The sequence below is a fragment of the Balearica regulorum genome, chromosome 6, assembly GCF_011004875.1.
Source record: "Balearica regulorum gibbericeps isolate bBalReg1 chromosome 6, bBalReg1.pri, whole genome shotgun sequence".
Taxonomy (NCBI): domain Eukaryota; kingdom Metazoa; phylum Chordata; class Aves; order Gruiformes; family Gruidae; genus Balearica; species Balearica regulorum.
This window is the reverse complement of record NC_046189.1, coordinates 14,411,232-14,430,771: the sequence shown is the minus strand read 5'-3', so window position 1 is coordinate 14,430,771 and position 19,540 is coordinate 14,411,232.

The following is a 19,540-nucleotide window of genomic DNA, read 5'->3' as shown; positions in this document are numbered from 1 at the left end:
TTGTTGTAGAAAGAACACCACAGAATGCTATGGGATAAGGTACTACTTTGAAGAAGGGCAGTCGTAATTTAATCAGCTGTTCACAACTGCATCATATCTTGACCCAGTGAAGTAGTCTGTTGACGTCAGTGAAGCCAAGATTCATCCCGTCCTGTGGCAACTGAAGCAATGACATCCTAGGGTGGCATTGAAAAAGCCTTGTGTGTGTTTTAGATGTCTAATTGCATTTTGGCAGCAGGAAACCAAGAAGCACCAACCACATGGCAAGCCAGATTCCTGTAGAATTTACTCATGACCAAGTTTCTTCACAATGTGCACTTAATAAGTGAGGGCAGTGGCTGGAAGCATCATAGTGTTAAATAGCTTTCTACTTTATGCAAAATGGATTGGCTTCTCTGTAATCGTAGACCAAATCAATTCTGTTTATGATCTTACAGTGCATGCAGAACTGTCTTCAAAACTGCACACAAAAATACTTTTAAGAGATTTTTCTGATAAATAGAATACCAGAATAACTTGAACAATAGAATGTCCTGTGTAGAATACCTTGTTCTATAAATTTGGTAGTAATTTGCTGTTTCCAACAGTGCCTGTTTAAGCCAGCATGGTATTTTGCAGGAGCAATGCACACAGATGTGGGAGTTTGGATCAATAAATGGCTGAACAGCATAGGCATATTGTTTCCTGGGGCTTCAATACGTCATAAAATTGCAGATGTGCTTTGGGGTTTTCAACCCATCCTTGAAGATAGCTGTGTATTGTGTAGTTGGCTGAATGAAGTTACTACTTTGCTGTCTAATAATAATCCGTTAAAGACATATTCAACTATCTAAACCTGGAGTTACAAATGTGATACTGGAACCAAATTTTAAGTCTGGTGATTGCATCTTTCATGGGAAATATAAGCAATTACTGATACGCTTATAGAGTGTCAAGTACAATGGAGCTCCAGTTCAAGTTGGAATATTTGAGAGTTATGATTAAATTAATAGCACATTTTTAGTTGCTTTTGGATTCATTGGAGTCATTAGTGCTTTGATGCACAAAATTACTGTGTTTCTGTGGTCCTGGCAGTCAGAATGATTTTCCTGAAGTGCAGAAGTGTTGGTTTTGATGAAACTTATGAACACCGGTCATTGTTACAGCTTATGGGATTTAAGTGTGTCAGCGATTCTAAAACTAGCCTTTTTCTTTGTCAGTGTTCCTTCCTTAAGGAGAACTGAAAAAAGAATTCTTCCCAAGTATTAGCTTTCGTAAACAGGTTTTTAAATTTCATCCTCAAATAAAAATGTACTTTAGCGTACTAAAGCTGGTCAGCTTTTCCTATTTGCTGTATTGTACTGCGTTAATGTTGGTACTAGTGCAACTGAAAATGTTGGTTACAGCTTAGTTAGTCATTATTAATATTATACAAACAAGTTACAGAATCAAAATATACCCTTGCTAGCTCACGCAGAGAGCTTAGACACTGCTGGCCTGGAGACTGTGCTGTGAGAATTAACAGTGAAGGGGGTAGGTGTAGTCCTCAGCATCCATGTTCCAGCCCTGGTGGATGCAATGCATGTGAGTGACTTGCTTTTTATTACACTAAAGTTTCAAAATGAAGAGGGAGGTAGAAGTGAGGAGTAAGACTTAAAGATGTAGTATAGATTTGAGCTAGACCGATGGATATTTGGGTTTGATGTTTTGTTGGTTTTTTTTTTTTAAGTATTTATTTCTCTTTTCTCTGAACTTTTGCAAACAACAATCCATCTACTTCCTGTGGTGGTTCAGCTCAGATGCCATCATTCTTTCTCCTAGTAGGTTACTGTTATTTGCTTAATACATTAATAATATTTCTTTTTACTACTGCTCATTTTGATCCTTTCAGCTACTTCTAAGAGGGGAAAAATTATTGTAACAAAGATTGTGCACCTGCTTCTTTTTGCAGGCTAATGAGAAAGTTTACAAGGCAGTATGTGGCTACCAGCAGACTTTTCTAAACACTGAAAAGAGCTCTGTTAAAATTCTGATTTAATGATGACTAATCAATCAGTTGTCCAAATGATGACAGAAACACTTGTGCTTTTCTTTTTAATGGTGTTAGACTCAATCAAAAATTTATTTAAAAATAAACAGACTGACTTTTTGGTAACAGATTTTTTATGGATTTCTAAATGTGTCTAACACTTCAATTTTCCAGTTTGTTCTAGCAAATTGTCATTTGCTGAGTTATTGCCAACACACCGTAGTTTTGATTGAATCTGGGGTCAGGATAATGTTGGAGTCAAAGTCAGCATATTTTCACCTACCACAATTAGTTAATGTTCGTACAGCACTTTTGTGGATGTAAAGAACTCTTAAGTGTTCAATATTATCAAGAATTATCTTCTATGTTCTTCTTGGTTGAGATGTCAGTGTTGAATGGTTTTTGTGAAATGCATTGGTAGGCACAATATTTTTTTCCTTTTAGAGCTTAAAAGAGAACACAGTAATGAAATTGGTTTTTACATATTTTTATTTTGAACTTTACGGAGACTTTTCACTTTTTCTGTGCTTAGCAAATTGCTTTTTTTCTCCCTCACACTCCTCCATTTTAAAATAGGAATTAATCTGCAATGCAGAGTTGTCCATCTTCATTTTCTCTGTGTGGGGTGTGATGAGTGTCATTTGGCTGTATCATGAATGTAGTTTTAGGTAATTATGTGGTTATTGTCTATGCCTTCATAGGCATCTCTGCCTTCTCCTGGAAACTAAAGGAGAGCCAAGCATCCACACCTGTCTGTCTCTAGTCCTTGGGTTGTATTGCCTACAGCATCCTTTTCAAGCTTCCTAGTACAGCCAGTGGGTCAAGTCTGTTTTCCTTTAGTTCATTTAACTCTAGTATGTTGGAAAACAAATTTATTTTTAATTCACAGAAAAAAATTAGTTCAAAGTCCATTTTCAATCAATTTTTCCTATAAGAGACTCACATTTTAGTGCATATGTGTAGAAACAACAAAAACCTGACAGTTGTATTTTGGCAAGCCTTGTGTTCCCACCATCTCCTCTGAGCTTGCAGAACCTCGGTAAGGGCTGAGGTTGGCAGGCACCTCTGGAGACCGTCCGGTCCAGCCCTGGGCTCGGAGCAGGCTCAGCTGGAGCAGGCTGCTCAGGGCCACATCCCATGGGATTTCGAGCATCTCCAAGCATGGACGGACACTCCACAGCCTCTTGGGGCAACCTGTTCCAGCATCTGACCACCCTCACAGTTAAAAAGGTTTTTATCTCTATGTTTAAACGCAGTTTCCTGTGTTTCAGTTCGTGCTCGGTACCCCTCGTCCTGTCACCGTGCACTGCTGAGAAGAGCCGGTTTGCGGGGCGGGGGCCGGAGCGCTGCCTGGGCCGCCTGGACCCGGGGGGCTGTGCGGAGCAGCCGGCACCAACACCTCCTCCAGCTGCACCAGGGGAGACTTTCCTCTGGCGGGGAGCGCAGCCCCTAAGGGAGAAAGTGGCTGTGACAAACAGGGACCTGCACAGGCTTTGGTTTTCATGTGCTTTACCTGGCTGCTGTGGCAAAACAAGCCCTCTGAACCAACTTCCAAAGGCCTAACCCTCCCTTCTTTTTATCCTTGAGAAGTTAAGGGGGTTTTGCCCCAACTGAAGATTTTTCCTTCTGTTGGTGTTGTTTTTTTTTTAAACTAGTTCAAGTTATATAGGTTTGCTGACTGTAAATCTGAAACTTTGTAGTTGTTTGCTACAATTATGAATTTGTTACACATCTATACAGTTCTTGCTTATGTTCTTTTCATATATTTTTTTTCCTGTTTGCTTTTACCTCCCTTTGTTGCTCATTGAGATTTTTGGGTTGGTTTACTTTGCTTTGTGTCCAATCGTTTGTTCTAACTAGCTTAGTATTAATTTGATTTCATAATTATTTTACAAGTGCAATATTCAGGTAACTTCTTGTAGCTTTTTTCATTTGGGCTGTGAGTTTTTTATTGCTGTTTTTGCTTGTTTCTTTTGTATGTTCTCTTGCCTGTGTTTGTAGGGAGATTGTGTTTGGTTTGCCCTTACGGATAAATAATAGCTTTTGGTGGGAAGGGCTGGGGGGAGCAGGAGCTAAACCAGCCCTCCTTTGCTGACTTTGCTGCCATTGTTTTCTCCAAAGCAGGCCAGTGGCATTGTGCAAAAACCCAGGCTGCATTAAGTGGGCTTTTTGTACTTTATGACTTTATCTCCTTTCTTAAGCATCGGTGATGCCTACTCTGTAAAACATAGGTATGTAGATTAAAAATATTATAGAACAGCTAAATCAGTAATATTAGACAAATTGGCACATTTTGCCATTGCGGTCTCTTCTGAATCTGCTATGAACAAAAGCTTCATAAATTTATATTAGAGAGCTGAAGTTACAAACGTTCTCAATGTGTGAGCTTGCATTTTTTGTCTCCTTTTATACTTAGATTTATCTTTAAGATGGCATTTTGCTTTAACTTTCTTTTTGTTTGAATCTTGTGGCACATCTGTATCAACAGTTTAAGTTCTTTCTCCTAGTCCATCTTAGATAGGATGATAGTGCTGTATTTTTTTTCTTTGTAAATGTACTCATTTCTATCAAGTTTACAAGGGCAAAGAATTAACGTTTGCCAAAAGGCGACAGGTGAATCTGAGCTCCACTGTCATCGGTTTGTATGAACCTGACTAAATTCTTGAATTGCATCTGAAGTGGCGGGGGGGACATGAGCTTGCAAGTCACTCAGACTCCTCTGGAAATTTTATGTAAAGTATTTCAGTTGTGGTGTGTCTGGGTTTCTTTCTCTCTTTTTCTTCGGCACTGTTTCAAAGAGCTACATTGCGCTTTTATCAATGTCTTGACAGTCAAAATGCTCAGGCTATAAGTGGATTTGAAAGGACCGAGTGGTGAAATTCAAGCACAAGTTGACTCTTGTTTTTTAACTTTCATTTTCATGTTTCTAACACTTAGAAGTGAAGAGGACTATCACTTATATCAGTCTCAGGTTTGTACTTCCAAGGAAAGAAAATTTTGTTTCTAAATGATGAATTCTGATGGTGTTTGTATGCTAAGTATGGAGGTCTCTGTGAGGAAAGGTTGTGGTGGTTTTTATTTTTATTTACAGTAAATGTTCAAACTTAATGCACTTGATGTAAGTGAAGGTCACATAGCATCTCAGATTTCCAGAGATCATTTTGTAGCAGCGTGGGGGAGGATACCCGTTCTTTTTCAGCCTCTTGGTATTATGTCACTTAACCCACATAGAATTTTTCTCTTGTGATTGCAGAATACATATGTCTACTATGCTGAAAATTAACGTTGGAAGAAGTATTAAGTAAAGGGGCAGCAAACACTGTTCTTGATTAAAAAAAAAAAAAAAGTTGCATATAGCATGAAAGGCCTTCATGGCATTCACTGTGTGATATCAAGGTTTTATCCATTCATATTTGTGCATGCGCTGGGCTTATTTGTCAGCTAGAAAGTGTTTCATTGGAAGATGGATATGAAACAAATTATTATGTTAAAGTAACCGAGATTTTGGAAAGTTTGGATGTGGATCCTAATTTTGCAGTTTGAATACATGAATTTAATAAATATGAAATAAACTTTCAAATTGCTGTATCTGCTCCACTCAGGGGAGGGCAATAAGGCACAAATTCAGTAAGTTAGAGCTCAAATCATCTAAGAGAAAACCAGCAAGCTTCCATCAGTTCAAGGGGACCTACTTCTGAGCTTCAGCTGAAATCTTTAACATGTTGTGCTGCTTCAGAGCCAGAATGCTGCAGGTATAGCAGAATATTCATCTGCGTGGTTGGGCTGAAATCGGCTGGTGTCAGTGCAAACCCCCCAGTGACAGACACGAGCCTGGATCGGGCCCCAGACAGGATGTGCCATTCTGTGGGGCATCCATCCCACTATTCATGCCCCGAGAATATTCGTGCTGTTCATTTGACTTAAAGATATCAATTATTTTGCCATGCAGTTATCAATAGTGAAAAAAGCTTTACAACTACAGGAACCAGTAATTTTCCCATGAGTGCACCTGCCTTGTACCAGAAGAAGGTTAGTTGCATTAGAGTTTCTTACCTGCTGCTTCCAATTAGGAATCTATTTAGCTTGCTTCTCATCAATGGCTTACATGTTGGATAACATAAAATCAAAGACCGCTTCCTATCACTCTGCCTCAAGCCAAAATGCTAATTCTAATTCTCCCTGTGCTCTTAACTGGTGTTTTGATAGCAAGGATCACAACGCAGGCGAGTGCACAGCTAGGCTGCCAGCGTACGTTCTTCTCCCAGCTGCACAGCTGCCTCAGGCAAGCTAACTATAGCTTTGGTTTTGTGAATGGTATGTCAAAGCCATCTATTTATAAACCAAATTAGAAAATGCCTTGGAACTGTAATTTTTCTTTCAGACTTCACTTTCAGCTATCCAGAAGCTTCATATTCCATATTCATAAATTTGGTTATAACATTTACGTGTCTGAAGAATAAAAATAATATATTAAACAAAATAAAAAGAACCCTGCTAAATTATTAAAATTTTGAAATATAGATATCAGTCATAAAACATTTTAAAATATTTTTATACCTTTACCTGCAAGAAGAAATGTGAAGGATGTGGGAATGCACTAACCAAGTAAAGAAAATGCATACTTATTTTTTCCATTTTCCATATTTTCAAGAGTAACAACTAATTGGAAATTATTTCTTAATGATAAACTCCTATTATGCTTGTTTTAGAGGTTGGAAAAGTGAGGTAAGAAGCTTAAGAGAAACATTTTAAATGTGTTCATTAGTTTTGACCTTCTTCAGTTTCAAATAAAGATGTGCACTGACTGACTTTTAGAGGCTTGAATGGCCTGGATGCTGGTCCGAGTCTTTGCTAGTTATTTATGAGGATCAGGCCCTAGGTAACCTGAAACGAACATCGATAAAAATGGGATTCAACATAAATGGAGATCCTTGCTGAGGCGGGGATAAGCAACCTTCCATAATCCACAAAAGAAACACGAACCCTCCAATTCTTTCTGTTTTTCAGATCAATAAATTGTATTGCAGAGGCCCAACTCTCCTTATGACTTTGTTGGGCCCTGGCTGAAGTGGAGTTTAGATCTTGATTATGTGGGCCGAACTGCATTAACCTCCTGTGGAGCAGTGTTTTAGTCGGTAAGTAGCTGGCCTTTTCTCCGTGGAGCCATTCTCTAAACATGAGAGCAGGTAACATGAGGAACGGGTTAGCCTATAGTTACCCATAGGCAGGTGATGTTAGGGGTCTATGCAAATGATTTTGGAAGTGTTTTCTTTATTAAATAATAGTCCTCTCTCACAGATTAATCTCCTATAACTAAGCACTTTGTTTAAATATAAACGGCTCTGTGCCACTTTTAGAACACTCAGATTACTCTGTTAAATTATTAACCAGTTTTTATCATCAGTAGGGGAGTTTTTATAGAAATGAGAACAGGATCTTACTCACTGGTTATTTTTAAAATGTGCCAACATGAAGGCTTGTACTTGTGACAAGGCTCATGAAGTGTAACAGAGCTGTTGTATGGATTTTAAAGGAATTACAAAAATTAGAGATAGAAAAAATTCTTTTTAGGCATAAAGCTCCATCCAGGTTTGGACCTTACAGCATATTTTATGTTCTGCTTCTACAATCAGTGGATGCTGAGGCTGCTCAGCAGCTCTTGGTAAGTTTTTATCATATTTCAGGATCCAGCTAGTAGGCCATGAATATTGGAGCAAGGGGAAAGCTGGTATTTAAGGCTTAATTTACTGGTAAGCATTTTCTGCCTTGACATAAGACATGGGTTGGCAGTAGGCTATATGGCATCTTCTTTCTCTTCTCCTGCTGCTTCTATTGTTTGCATTAGGGGCTGCAGGTAGAGAAGCAGTTGGGTCCTATTTTGCTTGAAGGCCTGACAGGAGGAAGGTCCACCTGTAGGGCTATAACTGGTGGATTGGTGTGGATAAAATATTTGGAAGTCGTTAGTCCCAACCTCTCCGTGATTTGCCTGTAGGATATCAATGTACTTGCTACCCAGCAATTCCAGATCCTGGGCAAGTGGAAGGGGGTCGGGCATGGAGAAGTCTCTGTAATGATGTCTGCCAGCTGCTGAGCAGCAAAGCTTCTGGAGAAGGGAGACATACGCTCTTCCGGAGCTGGAGCTCCATCCTCCTTGGTAGGCAACTGAAAACAAAACAAGTCTGTTTTACTCCAGACTGCAATGAAACATAATGCATGAATATATCAAAATACACTAGAAAATTGAATTACCTTTCTGCGGAGTAGAACGTATCTGGTGGTGTAACTGAAAATACTTTGGTGAAGAATGGTGTAACAAATGAGAGAACATGGGTGTCTCTTCCTCCTAGGTCCTACAGCATTACTTTCTCCAAATAAATTTCGAAGGTCTCTGTTTTAAGTCATAGAATGGTTTGGGTTGGAAGGGACCTCAAAGATCATGTAGTTCCAACCCCCCTGCTGCAGGCAGGGACACCCTCCACTAGAATCTCACGTGCCTGCTCTAATTTTCCTATTCAGCCAGTTAATCACATAAGTATTTGCTGAGTAAGTATGGATGTCATGAAGGTGATTTGTGAAAACTCTGAGAACTTGCATTACATGGCCATTTTTTCCTACTAGTGTCACTGTGCCCAAAGTTAAAATTTAAGATTCAATAACATCACTCCCTGTGTCTTGTTATGCTGCGGTGCATTTCCACTTCTCCTTTTTATACTACACAAAACCAGATTTTATTTTCAATGGAAAATTACTAAATTTCAAAATTGTATATGGATATATGCTTTGTGCAGTTTATGTAGCAAAATGCTCTTCTGACATTGGCAAGGCATATTCAGCAGATGGCTGGGGAGAGTCTAATCCTCTCCCACCTGGCACAAAGTATGCTAATTGCTATGCGCCTTGAGCAAAGAGCCTTCTAGATATTCAGCCACCTTTCATATTGGGGCAGAAATGTCTGCTGGGGAAGGTAATGGAAAGATCCCTATGTAAATTCCTTGAGGACATCTTTCCTGCAAAAAGTGTGTGTGGGGGGGAGATATCTCTACTATCTTCAAATGTCAATTGGAAAAGTAACAGGGCTTTCCGTCAGCCTAATTCAGATCCCACCAGGGATTTGTGCTGGGTGGAGGTTGGGTTTGACAGGATAAGTGGGAAGAGATTGCAGCTGCTCCCATCAAAACAGAGTCAATTTTCAGGGGAGGCAGCAAAGGATCTCTCTGTGTCTCCTCCTGACACAGCCACCTGAGACCTGTGCAAGATGTGGTATGAGGGTCACCGGATGAGCATTTGGCACTTCTTGTCTCATTATTTGCAGTTCCATTGAAGTGACAATGTAGCATCGCAGCAGAGGAGCCAGAAGGAGGGCAGGATTGCCTGGCACGGGAAAATCGCTCAATGAAACTTGAGACACTCCACTGTGAAAGTGACCCGGAGAGCTCCCGTACTTCCAGAGCTGTTCAAAGAGGGGAGGCACCCCTAATGCTGACCCAAAGACTTCATTCGCAGGCGCCTCAATTCCAACAGCGACATGACGGGAAGCCAAGGGATGGGAAAGACAAAAGGATGCAGCACTTGCCCTGGCACCCGCAGAGACCTGGCTGCCCTTACCCAGTTGTTACGGCCACCGAGCCCTTCTCTGTCCCTGCCCCACCACTCAGCGGGGCAGTGAGCGTGAAAGGTGACCTGGCTGCAGCAGCAAGTCTGCTGTGGGGTCGGCTGGTGCCCCATCTGGCCAGCAGCAGGGAGCCAGGCAATTTGGAGAGATGCTGACCAGTGTCTTCACCTGGCAGTGAGGTTTCCTCCAAAGAAGAGCCTGGAGATGGCAGTGGGGATGGAGAAGGAGCTCGGTGTCTGACCCACATACCTACCTATAAGTGTGTGGTGGGGGCCCTCCTGGGCTGCTGGGAGGGAGCCAGTCACCTAGGGCCTCCTTGTCTTTGTATTTCCAGCAAAGGCCATCAGGCCCAAACGCTGCAGGTCTTGGGGATGATGCTTAGCCCTTGTCCCTGCACACTTGGAGCCTTTTACCCAGGGACTTACTATACCAAGATGATGCCCATGAAACAAGCCCCCCTATCCCTGCCCAAGCCCGTCCCCAGAAGGTGGATGCCACGTGGCAACCCATCCTCTGGAGAGACAGCAGTCCTGTGCTCCGCGGCAGTAAGCCAGCTGGGAGGATCTCCCTTGCCCACAGGCTATGTGGGCAATACTGACCCGTTCTGGCTGATACGGTGGCATCAGCAAAAAACAAATCCCAAAGGGAAGATTATTATTTACCCAATGTCTGTGTTTTTTAGAAGTTAAAGTTGTTGGCACCTGCTATTTGCCATACTAACATAGCAGCTGCTAAAGCTTCTGCGCTGACTCTTTTCACTTGCCACTAGAAGGTCCCGTTTGCACTCACGGCGATACTGGTGGAGAATCTCTCGGGGTCCATCGCTGCTGCTGGGGGCCCCGCGAGGTCCAGCGCCAGAACCGTGGTGGAAGCAGCAGAGAGGCAAATGGGACAGTCCAAGCCACGGCAGCAAGCTAGGAAATATGCTATCTGCACGCTCAGAGAGCATTCCCCTTCTGTGCAAGCACGTTGTTTCCACAGCGACCTAGTTTTATGAATAATAAAAGTCTTCCCTCTTCATAACTACAGCAACAGAGAATTTTATTAATGTTTGCCATTATAAAGTAAAGGTTACTGTGCCTTAATTTTACTAGGTTGCCTTAAAACCTGTAAGATCTTTATGGAAGTTAGGACATAGCTTGTGATCAGCTGTCAGCCCTATGTGCACGCTGCTTCTAGAAATGAGTCTGTAGGGATGACTCAGGCTTGGCAGCCCAACAAAAGATGTTCCCTCTGTAAAACAAATAGTTACATCTGAAAATGTAAGATTTTTTTCTTCATTGCTCTCTTGGAGGGGGGAGGGGAAAGATTGCTAGGATGATCATGAATATTTTAAATTTGAGTTCTGCAGTTCAGCTGCATGGCAGCTCATATAAGCCAAATAACATTTTATAGCCTGACTGGATAAGCACATTAGTGCTTCCAGTATTGATTCTAGTTTTGGCTCTGCAACTCGTTGCCTTTACACATATGCCTGGGACCAAAAAGGGTTCCAGAAACCAGTATTTAAATGTCATTTTAAACCTATTCATGTGGTTATCTAAGCCTAGACGGAGGACTGTTACCATATGGCCACATCTCTAAGGGCTGCTCTGGCAGTAGGGATTCCTAAATGCAAGGCATCTTTCCCTGTCGCCCAGCAGCAAAGAGGAGGTACCATGCGAGCTCTGCCCAGCAATTTGCCTCTCTAAAAGGAACCCTCCAAAAAGCAATGAAGGCAGATATAGGGTCACCGTACTGCTAAAGATAAGGCTGTGGAGAATCCAGGGTGATGTGAAAAGTCTGAAAGCCTTAGTCCATATCCTCTTGTGGAAAACAGGGAGCTGGTAGCTCCGGGTGGTAACCAGTGATATTTTACGTTGGTCTGGGTGCTGCGCTGCAGTGTAGAGTGGCAAAGTTGAGTTTAAAACAATTGGGGTCAAGAACATAGAGCGATTCTTTAGCTATCGTAAAACAGGCTGACTGAGCGGCCAACCTTCCTGAAGCAGAAATAGAATTGCATGGGTTTCTTGTGGCTGTTATTTGGCACAGTAGTGCAAAAGAGATGATATAATGCTGCTTGCATTGCTTTCATTCTAAGCATAATTATTTTTTTTTTTTTTTATTACAGTGATGCTCCTTGTCCGTATCAATTCAGCTATTGTCATTTCCCCCATAAAGGCTGTAGGTGGTATAATGTTGTGAAAGACTGCTGTATTGCTTAAACAGTCGCTGAACCAATGGATGGTTGTGGCTGGTTAGAAGCAGTTTTCACTTCTGGAAGGAAAGTCAATTTATCTATAGGCAGAGTGAGGAAAAAGAGACATTTTGTGCTCAGCAGGAACTCTTTAGTAAATGGAAGTTTCATTGATCATGCAACTCTGTTGGAGTGCAACGTAAATTTTGGGATGGGGTTAAAATAATATATTAAAAAAAAAAAAGGCAGGAAAACACTGTCTGGTAGGGAGGGCCTTTAACTGCCTTTGGCCTGCAGAGGTCAGATTGTCTTTTGGACTGTGCAGTTAATCTGCTTGGTACCTTTGGGCATGCTCCCCTGCTGTTTAATGCTATAGTCCACCAAGCTCTACCAGTTGAAGCATATTTATTTATTTATTTAAGAAATTCTTTTGCATTCCAAGCTCCACATGCAGTATCAGCACATGAGAACAGTAATAAAAATTAAGAATAATTCAGGTTTCTGTAACTAAATTCTTTATTTTACAGCCACATGATCCAAGTTTTGTGTATGCATTTGTTATGGGAAGAAGGTTTGGTCTGAAACCCAATTTAATCGGAGGTAAGATTTCTTTTGATTTAGATTCTTGTTCAGGCACTTGATGCATTGCTTTAATTATCAGCAAAGTGGTCCCTTTCAGCTACCGTAGGAGCAGCTAATTTTCTGGAGTTGCCTACAGTAAGCAAATATTTTCTGCTGCAAGTGAATGCATTCCTACAGTTTTCTTAATATTTATGTGAAATTCTTTAACTGTGATAGTGTAGTTGGTGCAACTAAACCTTAATTGGAGGTGTGAACTGCTTTTGGCAATGTCTCACTTCAAGCAGTAGCTGGCACTTGTATGCATACAGACAACTTTGCCATGCCACTTTAGCTTGTCTGCAGCAAGAAATTCTTCTGGCATCATTATGCATTGAAGCCTTTGGTTTCTCGAAGCAACAGTCTTGAGAAAGAAAGTGACCTTCTTTAATTCTGGGGTTTCTGGTGCCCACGTGAAAACAGGATGAAGAGCTGACAAGCTGAAAGCTTGTTAAAGTTAGAGCATTTCTTAGCCATAAGATATAGATGGAATTTAAGAGAGAGAAACAAATTAATAAATTCCCTGTGAGAAGTAGTTTTATAAGTAATAATAGAAAAAAGCTATTTTTGAACTACGGGTTTTGAATATTAAACATGTTCTTGGTGGGGTTAGTATAGGAAAACTTGTGCTTTTTCAATCATGCATGCTGCAAAGATATTCCATGCAGGATAAAATAATGCTGCTTTAATTTCCAAGGAAGTCTTAAAAAAATTTGCTACATTTCCACAGTAACAACAAATAATAACAACGTGTGCTTAAACTTAACCAGTGGGGTAAGCAACTCTAGAAAATCATGGGGAGCATATACATATAGAGAAATAATATGATCTTTGAAGGGTGAGTAAGTGTGAGTTTGTGTAGGCGAGAGGAAGAATGGAAGCAGCGGGGTAAAGGGCCTGATTTCACACCCCCCAAGTGGGGCTCTCGACGTGACGATCCACACGGTCAGGCTGCGTGCGGCTCCTGTGGGTGTGAGAGAGGAGTATCCACTTCCGTAGTTCTGAGGACTTGGGGGTTTTTTGTGCTCTAGAGATTTGTGGCTGAAATTTTTTGTCCAGAAAATTAGCAAGAAGGCTGAGGGGTGTGTACTACATCAGGAAAGACTGTTTGGGTCTTGTTTGCCTCTGTACCAAGCTGACAAAGCAGAAGTAGTAATCCCCTGAAGTATCGGCTGCATTATGGCACTGGCAGTTCGAGTCTAGTAAACTAGTAAAATACTATTGGGCTGTGATTCTTTCTGTGCTTTGGGAGATTTAAAATTTACTGGAGCTTCCTTAGGGAGCAAGAATATTCTCAAGGAATTAGCAGCAGAAATTATGCAAAGCATTCACTGGGCTCTGTGCATAACTTCCATGCTGTGTTACAAAACAGCTATGTTGACATTACCAGATGCTGCCCTTGTCAGATGGGTCATGAGAATCACCAAATCTGTGGCTGATCTATTTAAAATTTGGGAACCCATATGTCCAGACTGATTGGTGGGGAGAAGCTGAAAGAGGGCTTTGGTTGTATATCAAGCTTGTAAGGAAACTAGTTTGGAAGGTCTTGGGGGGGGGGGGGGGTATGATAACACACCAATCTGTTATCCACATACAACACTGAAAGTTATTTATGTGACAAAAAAATATGTTTCAGTAACTCAAATGTGTAGGGGTAGGACTCCAGCACAACACTGATATTACTTTGCACTGATTTTTCTTAAACATTCACACCATCTCGCTAGAGAAATGATGGTTAGCTGTTTTAGGCTCTCTAGAGGAATCAGTGCCAAATCTTAGATACATCCTCAAATAGGAATCTTTCAGGATAGTGTGCTTCATGTCTGATTTATCCCTATTCCTAATTAGGGAAGGAGCAGGGAAACTGGTCCAAGTTTGTCTATGGAGAAAGGCAGGATGCCTAACTGGATAGAGCAGTTTCTTTTTTTTTCTTTCTTTTGTTTTTTAATTTCCTATTTCATAGAGCTGCATTTTATGAAAATGTCAGGATTTTCCCCATCTGGCTAGCATTGTTGCTTCTCAGCATTTTTACCTACCTTTTATAGCATAGAATGACAGCAGCGATGGCAGCAGCAGCAGCACAGGCCTCTCTGCTGAATGCAAGTCTGTGTAGAAGTCTCTTACCTGAGCAGCAGCCTCAGCACCTGCAAATTATTGGAGAAAGATTTTTTTTTTAATTGTTATTTTTGGGTGAACATAAGAAAAGCAGCTATAACACCTTTAAATGCTGCGTGTCCCTGCCCAGCAAACTAGCTTCCAAGTAGCAGCAGCTGCAGCTAGGGAAGTTCCTTTCCTCAGTAAGATTTAGTAGCTCAAGCCTGCGTTGTACTGGCATGGCCGTATTCCTTCCGCTTCTCAAGCTAATGCAGTCCTTGCTATTCTGGGCACCTCTGTGCTGAAGATAATATCCTTAATGTTTTCAACTACAGTCTCATGAAATTTTCACCCATCTCTTCTTGGGCATAGATGCTGTAAGCATCAAGAGTCTGGTCATTTCTACCAGCAGGGGGAATGAGCTATTAATGCTAGCGTTGGCACAAGAACAAATGGGTTTCTGTTAGGCATGAATAAATTTAGGCTGGGAAGTAGGAGGATTTACATAGTGATTCTAAGAATGAGCTTCTGGAACTGCCTTCCAGTGGTAGTAGGAGGGCAAAACCCCCAATTACTTTTAAATGCAATGTATGAAAGGAACTGTGCGATGGAATAGCCAGTGGTAGCTGGGGGCTGGACTTCATGACTCGAGAGATCCCTTGCAGCCCTTTTCTCCTCTGTGCATGTGCAAGTGGGTCGACAAAAGAGTGATGCTATCTTCCCTCCCCTTTGTAAAGTCACACTGGAATAGCTGCAATCTGGCTTTTTTAGAACCTACCACTTGGAAGTATTTGATCAGCTGTGGCAAGTCCCTGGGATGTGAACTCCACGTATTTAGTTTGAAGGAAATATCAATCAAAGTAGGATTTCCCCTGCTGCCCCATCTTCCTTTCTTGACCCTGTTTTTACATTTTAACTCACAAGAGTGGAACGAGTGAGCAAGGAGCAGGCTGATGTCACAGCCACAGTTAGAAGTGCTTGCTTATTAGAAGAGCAGCATTTTTTTTTCCTGCCGGTGGCATATGTTTTACTTGCTAAGTATATCTGTATCAGAAAGCTGGCAAATGTGTTCTAGATAGCATCACTGACCAGCATGTTTCTGCTGCTGCTCTGTCTCTTATTAATAAATTGGACAATGTGGTGAATAATTGGAGCCTTTAGTATCATAATATTTCCACTGATGGCAAAAATACCTCACTGCAGTATCTTGTATACAGTGACTTACATGCAGTTGTTTAAACATTGCTGAGGAATCCTACCAAACAACTTGTAAAATCCTTTGGCTATGAATGCTTACCTAATTACACAAGAGTACACAGTGAGTTAATAATGAAATTAGAGTCTGGTGTGGCTTATTCAAAATCACTTTTTCCTGCAGTCAGAAGTAGATTACTGATGCTATGTTTCACCTGGATACAAATTGAATGGCAATTAATAAAACCCCTGACTAGTTTGCTATTAGCAGCACAGCCATGTTCACATCACTTTCTTGCTGAATGTTGGTAAGATATGTTCTTTTCATCATCTTATTTCTTCACTTGACCTTACCATTAATATTTCGTAGTGTTGAGGGGAGGGGGCTGGCATGTATATCCTAATTACTGTGTATATTCTAACCTGGAGTGCTGGAACATATGGTACTCATAAGAGTTCATTTGTGTAGTACTGTTGGTGAGAGGAGTAGCTAGCAATTATGTTGTGCGTGCAGAGCTTGGTAAATGAGTGATGTCTCTGATGGCAAAGTGGCGTTTTTACTGCATTCTATTTTATAGTGTTACAGTGTTCAAAACTGTGTTGTGCCCGATGCTGTACATTGCTCTGCTATTCCATGTGGAGGGGAAAGCTGGTTTTAGGCCTCTGCTGAACTCTGAGTTAAGTAGCAGGAGAAAGCTCTTCCTCTGAAGAGTAGGGAGTTGAAATAAACATGGAAAGATCTGTTAGATCTACAGTTTGGAAAGCGATGCTTGCTTCAGAAGAATCTAGAGCCAGTGCTCTGTTTCCAGAATCAGTCTTATGTGTTTGTATCATTACTGCAACACCTATGTTGGTTTTTTTTTTCTTCCCAGTTGTTAAAAAGTATTTAAAGAACCTAAAGGAAACAGAAAAATAAGTACTTTTCATTTATTCTAAATGCTGGGTTGCTGCTGCACTGTTAAGTGGTGGGATGTGTAGCAAGAGAAGGTTACATTATGAAAAAAATTTTGTAACAGCCCTTCATATAGAAATACTCTCTTTGACACTAATGATTGAGGAGCTCTTTGAGAATAGCTGAACATGGAGAATCAGTGAGTATTCAAACACATATAATTAAAAAACCCATTTATACTAATGCAACGCATTGTTCATTGCAATTATCAGGTTTCTTCTAAGCATAAATTATCCATACTCACTGCATGTGATATAAAGTAAGGAAATAAGAGTGGCATGAAGTTTCAGTATGGTTTTGTCTTAGCTGTTAACCCCATTAAGAAACAGAGAATGGCTACCACCTTCTTTTGCACACAAATGACAGGTTGCGTAGATTAGTTATGTGCCAGCTAATGAGGTTCTATCGTTGTTCAGTGTCCCCTGTGTAATTACCGTTTTTTAGACCTGCGGTGTGCTTGGTACCCCTTCTAGAGCTGTTATATTTCTTCTGTTATTTACAGTACTGGCTGGGTTATTTGCTATTGCAAATCAAAAGGAAATTTCTCTCACAGGTCTGTCATTTTGTCCCGTGTCTGTACTGCACGGAGCACAGCGGGACCCTGGCCTACAGCTGAGCCTGCTAGTGCTACAGAAATATGAATAAATCCTACTCACGCTTGACGGCCGCACTTGATAGCGGAGTTCAGCAAGGGCTGCTTCTGCTCTGCTGTTTGTGCCGCCTGTTCCCTATGGTGTTATAGCCTTCATCACCCAAAGCCAGCCTTGAGCTTCCCAATGGGTATTGCCTGTTGTTATTACCAAAGTCACGATGCTGGTCTTCCCACGCTTAACCTCCTGTTAAACTGAATATTTGATATTGCGGGTTTGCTCTTCTGTAATGGTCATTGCTATTGTAAACACGATGGCCAGTGTTCTTATGGCATCCTTGCAAAGAGTCTTTGATAAATTAGTCATTCATGTTTGTATCTCCTGAACTTGTCTCCTTTGTATTCCATGTGCAATGGAAATATTCCTCTTTCTGTTAAAACAGTCAACAGTTTGTGAGGAATATCGAGGAATACCCCACCTGCTTATTTGTTACAGGACGTAACTGGATTCTTATTATAAGTGTTAGATAAAAGACTACTGTTGAAATCCAGAAACTTTATTTCCTAGTAAGACACAGTTTTATTGTGCTCACTCAGCAAGATTGATACTACTTATGCCTTGGTGAGGAGCAAGTTCTTTAAAAACGTATTCTACATAGAGACTTTCTCAAGTCAAGTGATACACTGACTTTTTTTTCTGTGATATCAGAGAAGGCATTTGATCGTGTTGGAAGGCTGACTTTACCACTGGGTTAACAGAGCCTGGACTAACATTTCCTGACTGGCTGTCAATATGAACAGCCACAACTACAATCAGCAGTTTTGCATCTGAAGCTTTTTTGATTTGAATTCTAGCATTACAAAATTTCATCCCCTGTGCTTCCCTATCCTGACAAAGGAGGAAGTAAGTTAAAAGCTCTGGGCAGTCATCTGGAGATGTGATGTAGTTTATTTATCACCCAGATTGAAAGTACGTATATACCTTGCATAGTATGCGTTTGCTCCCTAGCCAATCTTGAAGAACTGGCTATCAGCGGTTTCCTGTGTGCCTCTGACATCGATGTTACAATTTCTTTCATTTGGTACATATGCTGCTATGATAATCCACACTTCTGGTATTGTGTTTTCAGACATCTGCAGTGCAATCTATCTGGGATTATTTCATAATGTCTTTCAAAGATGAAAGCAGGTTTTATTAAAAAAAAAAAAAAAAGCAGCTGTCATTCCTAGTGAGGTATTTCATCTTGAGCTGATAAATCTGGACAGCAGAAGTAAGAACTGATAGTACCAGAGAGCAGCTGTTTCTGGCACTCGTTGCTAGACTTGTGTTTTTGTTGTGTGGTGAAAGTTAGTTGCTGGATTTTATTTTTTTTAAATTGAATAGTCATTTTACTTTTTTGTTCTTTGCTTCTAAAATACTTTAAATTGTATTTATTTTAGATTTAGATGCACTGTCATAACTGGTCCTTTGTTTATATGTTTGTGAGGAGAAACAGGAGCTGCTGTTGGTTAAAATGTTCTAGTGATCTAATGATCATCTAATGATGAGGAACAGCTGGGCTAGATGGGCTGCATGAAAGGGTCTGGGGGTGTCAGCCTCAAGGAAGACCATTTTATATAGAAAACTGGTACAGCTTTTCCCCTAGACAATAGAGAAATCCCAAGGCATGTTTTCTGTTGTTTTTCACACCTGGTCATCCTGTGGGTCTGTATCTTGTATTTGTTTGTCTGCTGTTTACACACTTAGATTTTGAGCTTTCACAGTAGTGCCTACTTGACCAGTATGAGAATTCAGAATTTTTTTCAAAAGTAATAACACTATTGCTATGACATAATCTGCATAGTAGTGATTTGTAAAACTGCTTATACTTTCTAAATTAACAATGATAATGAATTCAGACTGGAATTTAAAGAAAACTATGTGAAGCAAAGAAAATCCCTCTTTCCTTTCTGGAAATCCATGTGGTACCCAGACAAGGACTGGAAGGAATAAGCTGGCAAAGAAAAGATATCCAGACCAAAAGGAGAAACATCTTTATTTCCTCAGCAGTGAGACCTGCACCAAAATAAAACATATATTCTTGGGTATTAGAAGTCTGCTGGGCAAAATGTGCACTAAGAACTCAATATCTAAACTTGTTTCTGAACTCAGCTTCCAGGTTTTTCTGACTCCTGAAGCCACGAAATGAATACAAAGCAGCAGGTTAATCTTCTCGTATCTCTTTGAATTTATTTTTATCTTTGCAAATATTCTTCATGGTGGTGGTTCACCCCAGGCGTGCTGGTCTGAAGTATGA